Here is an 8,681-nt window from a genome sequence, read left to right on the forward strand (position 1 = left end):
TACTACTACTCACCATCACACTCACCATCACACTCACCACTACACTCACCACTACACTCACCACTACACTCACCATCACTACACTCACCACTACACTCACCACTACTCACCACTACTCACCACCACTACTCACCACTACTCACCACTACACTCACCACTACACTCACCACTACTACTATACTACTATACTCACCACTACACTCACCACTACTCACCATCACTCACCATCACACTCACCACTACTACTATACTACTACTCACCATCACACTCACCATCACACTCACCACTACACTCACCATCACACTCACCATCCCTCGACAGAGACAGGGGACACCACGGTGAGAGACACTCACCACTACTCACCACTACACTCACCATCACTCACCATTACTCACCACTACACTCACCATCACTACACTCACCACTACTCACCATCACACTCACCACTACACTCACCATCACTCACCATCACTCACCCAATACCATCCCTCGACAGAGACAGGGGACACCACGGTGAGAGACACTCACCACTACACTCACCACTACTCACCACTATACTACTACACTCACCACTACTCACCACTACACTCACCACTACACTACTACACTCACCATCACTCACCACTACACTCACCATCACTCACCATCACTCAACCAACACCATCCCTCGTCAGAGACAGGGGACACCACGGTGAGAGACAATCACCACTACTATACTACTATACTCACCACTATACTCACCACTACTACTCACCATCACTCACCATCACTCACCACTACTCACCACCACTCACCATCACTCAGTCACCATTACACTCACCACTACACTCACCACTACTACTCACCATCACTCACCATCACTCACCACTACTCACCATCACACTCACCACTACACTCAACACTACACTACTACACTCACCATCACTCACCACTACACTCACCATCACTCACCATCACTCACCACTACACTCACCACTACACTCACCACTACACTACTAGTACACTCACCACTACACTCACCACTACACTCACCACTACACTACTAGTACACTCACCACTACACTCACCACTACTACTCACCACTACTACTCACCATCACTCACCATCACTCACCATCACTCACCATTACTCACCATTACTACTCACCACTACACTCACCATCACACTCACCACTACACTCACCATCACTACACTCACCATTACACTCACCACTACTACTAGTACACTCACCACTACTCACCACTACACTACACTCACCACTACACTCACCACTACACTCACCACTACACTCACCATCACTCACCCAACACCATCCCTCGTCAGAAACAGGGGACACCACGGTGAGAGACAATCACCACTACACTACCACTCACCACTATACTCACCACTACTACTCACCATCACTCACCATCACTCACCGCTACTCACCACCACTCACCATCACTCAGTCACCATTACACTCACCACTACACTCACCACTACTACTCACCATCACTCACCATCACTCACCACTACTCACCATCACACTCACCACTACACTCAACACTACACTACTACACTCACCATCACTCACCACTACACTCACCATCACTCACCATCACTCACCCAACACCATCCCTCGTCAGAGACAGGGGACACCACGGTGAGAGACATCACTACTACACTACCACTCACCACTACTCACCACTACTCACTACTACTCACCACTATACTACTACTACTACACTCACTACTGCACTACCACTATACTCACCACTACTCACCACTACTACACTACTACTATTACACTACTACTACACTACTACTACTACACTCCTACTACACTACTAGTACACTACTACACTACTACTACACTACTACACCTACTACTACTACACTACTACTACACCTACTACACTACTAGTACACTACTACTACACTACTACTACTACACTCACTACTACACTACTACTACACTACTACTACTAGTACACTACTACTACACTCACTACTACTACACTACTAGTACACTACTACACTACTACTACACTACTACAACACTACTACTACACTACTACTACTACACTCACTACTACACTACTACTACACTACTACTACTACACTACTACTACACTACTACTACACTCACTACTACTACACTACTAGTACACTACTACACTACTACTACACTACTACAACACTACTACTACACTACTACTACTACACTCACTACTACACTACTACTACACTACTACACTCACTACTACACTACTACTACACTACTACTACTACACTACTACACTCACTACTACACTACTACTACACTACTACTACTACACTACTACTACACTACTACTACACTCACTACTACTACACTACTAGTACACTACTACACTACTACTACACTCACTACTACACTACTACTACACTAATACTACACTACTATTACACTACTACTACACTAATACTACACTACTATTACACTCACTACTACTACACTCACTACTACTACACTACTACTACTACACTCACTACTACTACACTACTACTACTACTACACTCACTACTACTACACTACTACTACACTCACTACTACTATACTACTACACTACTATTACACTACTACTACTACACCTACTACTACTACACTCACTACTACTACACCTACTACTACTACACTACTACTACTACACTCACTACTACTACACTACTACTACACCTACTACTACTACACCTACTACTACTACACTCACTACTACTACACTACTACTACACTCACTACTACTACTACACTACTACTACACTCACTACTACTACACTCACCACTACCACACTCACCACTACCACACTCACCACTACCACACTCACCACTACTACTACACTCACCACTACTACTACACTCACCACTACTACACTCACCACTACTACTACACTACTACTACACTCACCACTACTACACTCACCACTACTACACTACTACTACACCACTCACCACTACTACACTCACCACTACACTCACCACTACTACACTCACCACCACTACTACACTCACCACTACTACACTCACCACTACTACCACCACTACTACTGCCACACTCACCACTACCACCACTACTACTACCACACTCACCACCACTACTATTACCACACTCACCACTACCACACTCACCACCACCACTACTACACTCACCACCACTACCACCACCACCACTATACTCACCACTACTACTACCACACTCACCACCACCACCACTACTACTACCACACTCACCACTATCACACTCACCACTATTACCACCACTACCACTCACCACCACTACTACACTCACCACTACTACCACCAATACTACACTCACCACCACCACTACACTCACCACCACTACTACACTCACCACCACTACTACACTCACCACCACTACTACACTCACCACTACTACACTCACCACTACTACCACCACTACCACACTCACCACCACTACTACACTCACCACTACTACCACCAATATTACACTCACCACCACCACTACACTCACCACCACCACTACCATACTCACCACCACCATTACACTCACCACTACCACCACTGCTACTACCACACTCACCACCACTACTACTAGCACACTCACCACTACACTCACCACCACCACCACTACACTCACCACCACCACCACTACCACACTCACCACCACCACCACTACTACACTCACCACCACCACTACTACACTCACCATCACCACCACTACTACACTCACCACCACCACCACTACTACACTCACCACCACCACTACTACACTCACCACCACTACCACCACTACACTCACCACCACTACACTCACCACCACTACACTCACCACCACCACCACTACACTCACCACCACTACCACCACACTCACCACTACCACACTCACCACCACCACTACTACCACCACCACTACACTCACCACTACACTCACCACTACACTCACCACCACCACCACTACACTCACCACCACTACCACCACACTCACCACTACCACACTCACCACCACCACTACCACCACCACCACTACACTCACCACCACCACTACACTCACCACCACTACCACCACACTCACCACTACCACACTCACCACCACCACTACTACACTCACCACCACCACCACTACACTCACCACCACCACCACTACACTCACCACCACTACCACCACTACACTCACCACCACTACACTCACCACCACTACCACCACTACACTCACCACCACTACCACCACACTCACCACTACCACACTCACCACTACTACACTCACCACCACTACTACACTCACCACTACTACACTCACCACCACCACCACTACACTCACCACCACCACTACCACCACCACCACTACACTCACCACCACCACTACCACACTCACCACTACCACACTCACCACTACACTCACCACCACCACCACTACTACACTCACCACCACCACCACTACACTCACCACCACCACCACTACTACACTCACCACCACCACTACCACCACCACCACTACACTCACCACCACCACTACACTCACCACCACCACCACCACTACCACACTCATCACTACCACACTCACCACTACACTCACCACCACCACCACTACTACACTCACCACCACCACTACACTCACCACCACCACTACCACACTCATCACTACCACACTCACCACTACACTCACCACCACCACCACTACTACACTCACCACCACCACCACTACACTCACCACCACCACCACTACACTCACCACCACTACACTCACCACCACTACCACCACACTCACCACTACCACACTCACCACTACCACACTCACCACCACCACTACACTCACCACCACCACCACCACCATCTTGTTACTTACCTCTCCCCCCCCCCGTGCCCCTCCCCCCGTGCCCCTCCCCCCCCCCAGGGCGACGCCCACCAGCAGCTCCGCCCCCACTCCCCCCCACCACCACCACCACCAGCAGCAGCGTGGGGGGTCCGTGGGGGCTCCCACGCCCCCCCACTCCTCCCCACGCCCCCCCCACCAGCGGGGGTCGGCGGCGGGGGGGGCCGCCACCCCCCCGCACCAGCGGGGGGGGGCCGGGGGAGGGGGGGGCGCCCCTCCCCCGGCTGCCGCGGCCGCGGCCGCGGCAGCCGTGGACTGGGCCAAGATGGCGGAGCAGTGGCGGCAACGTCGGGAGCAGGAGCAGCAGCAGCAGCAGCAGGGGGGGGGCCAGCAGCAGGGGGGGAAAGGGGGGGCAGGGGCAGCCACCCCTACAGAGGGGGGCACAGCGGGAGGGGACCGGACCTCCACCTCGTCCTCGTCCTCCTCCTCCTCGTTGTCGTCTTCGTCGTCGGCCGTGCCCGGCGTGGCCGCAGCGCCGGGGGCCCCCCCCCACGGGGCCCCCCACGGGGCCCCCCACGGCGGGGCCGCCGACGCCGCCGCCGCCGCCGCGGGGGTCGCCGCGGCGACCGCGGGGGGCTCCGCCGGGGGAGGGGGGGCGGCCCTGGGCACTCCGTTCTCCACTCAGGGGGACGCCACTCCCCTGTTGGACGAGACGGACCGGTAGCCACGCCCACACCCCCACCACCCCCACCCCGGGTGGGGTGTGGGAGGGGCTGACGGGAGGACACGCCCACAGAGGGAGAGGGGGCTAGGGGAGGACACGCCCACAGAGGGAGGGGCTAGAGGAGGCCATGCCCACTGGGGAGAGGGGCTGGCGGGAGGACACGCCCACTGGGGGAGGGGGCTAGGGGAGGACACGCCCACTGGGGAGAGGGGGCTAGAGGAGGTCACCAGGGGGAGGGGCTAGTGGAAGCCATGCCCACAGAGGGAGGGGGCTAGGGGAGGCCACGCCCACAGAGGGAGAGGGGCTGGCGGGAGGACACGCCCACTGGGGGAGGGGGCTAGGGGAGGTCGCCAGGGGGAGGGGCTAGTGGAAGCCATGCCCACAGAGGGAGGGGCTAGAGGAGGCCATGCCCACAGAGGGAGGGGGCTAGGGGAGGTCACCAGGGGGAGGGGCTAGTGGAAGCCATGCCCACAGGGGGAGGGGCTATGGGAGGCCACTGGGGGAGGGGCTAGGGGAGGCCACACCCACTGGGGAGGCCACAGGGGGAGGGGCTAGCGGAGGTCACGGGGAGGGGCTAGCGGAGGCCACTGGGGGAGGGGTTAGATGGAGGCCACACCCACAGGGGGGAGGGGTTAGATGTAGGCCACACCCACAGGGGGAGGGGTTAGCTGGAGGCCACACCCACAGGGGGGAGGGGTTAGATGGAGGCCACACCCACAGAGGGGAGGGGTTAGCTGGAGGCCACACCCACAGGGGGAGAGGTTAGATGGAGGCCACACCCACAGGGGGGAGGGGTTAGATGGAGGCCACACCCACAGGGGGAGGGGTTAGATGGAGGCCACACCCACAGGGGGAGGGGTTAGATGGAGGCCACACCCACGGGGGGAGGGGTTAGATGTAGGCCACACCCACGGGGGGAGGGGTTAGATGGAGGCCACACCCATGGAGAGAGGGGTTAGATGGAGGCCACACCCATGGAGAGAGGGGTTAGATGGAGGCCACACCCACGGGGGCAGGGGTTAGATGGAGGCCACACCCACAGGGGGAGGGGTTAGATGGTGGCCACACCCACAGGGGGAGGGGTTAGATGGAGGCCACACCCACAGGGAGAGGGGTTAGATGGAGGCCACACCCACAGGGGGAGGGGTTAGATGGAGGCCACACCCACAGGGGGAGGGGTTAGATGGAGGCCACACCCACGGGGGGAGGGGTTAGATGGAGGCCACACCCACGGGGGCAGGGGTTAGATGGTGGCCACACCCACAGGGGGAGGGGCTTGCTACTTGAGGCTTGCTACGTCGTTATTGTTGTTGTCTTTGTCTGCGACGTGGCACGGGTTAACTCCACGTTCCCATGGCAGGAGCCGAGGCTCCCCACAGCAGCAGCAGGAGCGTCCCCACTCACTCTCCTCATCCACCCTCATCATCCACCCTCGTCATCCACCCTGTTCATCATCCACCCTCATCATCCACCCTCCTCATCATCCACCCTCCTCATCATCCACCCTCCTCATCATCCACCCTCCTCATCATCCACCCTCCTCATCATCCACCCTCCTCATCATCCACCCTCCTCATCATCCACCCTCGTAATCATCCACCCTCGTAATCATCCACCCTGTTCATCATCCACCCTCGTCATCATCCACCCTGTTCATCATCCACCCTGTTCATCATCCACCCTGTTCATCATCCACCCTGTTCATCATCCACCCTGTTCATCATCCACCCTGTTCATCATCCACCCTGTTCATCATCCACCCTGTTCATCATCCACCCTGTTCATCATCCACCCTGTTCATCATCCACCCTGTTCATCATCCACCCTGTTCATCATCCACCCTGTTCATCATCCACCCTGTTCATCATCCACCCTGTTCATCATCCACCCTGTTCATCATCCACCCTGTTCATCATCCACCCTGTTCATCATCCACCCTGTTCATCATCCACCCTCCTCATCATCCACCCTCCTCATCATCCACCCTCCTCATCATCCACCCTGTTCATCATCCGCCCTCCACATCATCCACCCTGTTCATCATCCACCCTGTTCATCATCCACCCTCCTCATCATCCACCCTCCTCATCATCCACCCTCCTCATCATCCACCCTGTTCATCATCCACCCTGTTCATCATCCACCCTGTTCATCATCCACCCTGTTCATCATCCACCCTGTTCATCATCCACCCTGTTCATCATCCACCCTGTTCATCATCCACCCTGTTCATCATCCACCCTGTTCATCATCCACCCTCCTCATCATCCACCCTCCTCATCATCCACCCTCATCATCCACCCTCCTCATCATCCACCCTCCTCATCATCCACCCTCCACATCATCCACCCTCCACATCATCCACCCTGTTCATCATCCACCCCCCACATCATCCACCCTCCACATCATCCACCCCCCCACATCATCCACCCTCCACATCATCCACCCCCCACATCATCCACCCCCCACATCATCCACCCCCCACATCATCCACCCTCCACATCATCCACCCTCCACATCATCCACCCTCCACATCATCCACCCTGTTCATCATCCACCCTGTTCATCATCCACCCTCCACATCATCCACCCTCCACATCATCCACCCTCCACATCATCCACCCTGTTCATCATCCACCCTCCACATCATCCACCCTGTTCATCATCCACCCTGTTCATCATCCACCCTCCACATCATCCACCCCCCACATCATCCACCCTCCACATCATCCACCCTGCTCATCATCCACCCTGTTCATCATCCACCCTGTTCATCATCCACCCTGTTCATCATCCACCCCCCACATCATCCACCCCCCACATCATCCACCCCCCACATCATCCACCCCCCACATCATCCACCCCCCACATCATCCACCCCCCACATCATCCACCCTCCACATCATCCACCCTCCACATCATCCACCCTCCACATCATCCACCCTGTTCATCATCCACCCTCCACATCATCCACCCTGTTCATCATCCACCCTGTTCATCATCCACCCTCCACATCATCCACCCCCCACATCATCCACCCTCCACATCATCCACCCTGCTCATCATCCACCCTGTTCATCATCCACCCTGTTCATCATCCACCCTGTTCATCATCCACCCTGTTCATCATTTACCCTGTTCATCA

The sequence above is a fragment of the Petromyzon marinus genome, chromosome 79 (assembly GCF_048934315.1).
Source record: "Petromyzon marinus isolate PM22_M1 ecotype Great Lakes invasive population chromosome 79, UKy_Petmar_22M1.pri1.0, whole genome shotgun sequence".
NCBI classification, from domain to species: Eukaryota; Metazoa; Chordata; class Hyperoartia; order Petromyzontiformes; family Petromyzontidae; genus Petromyzon; species Petromyzon marinus.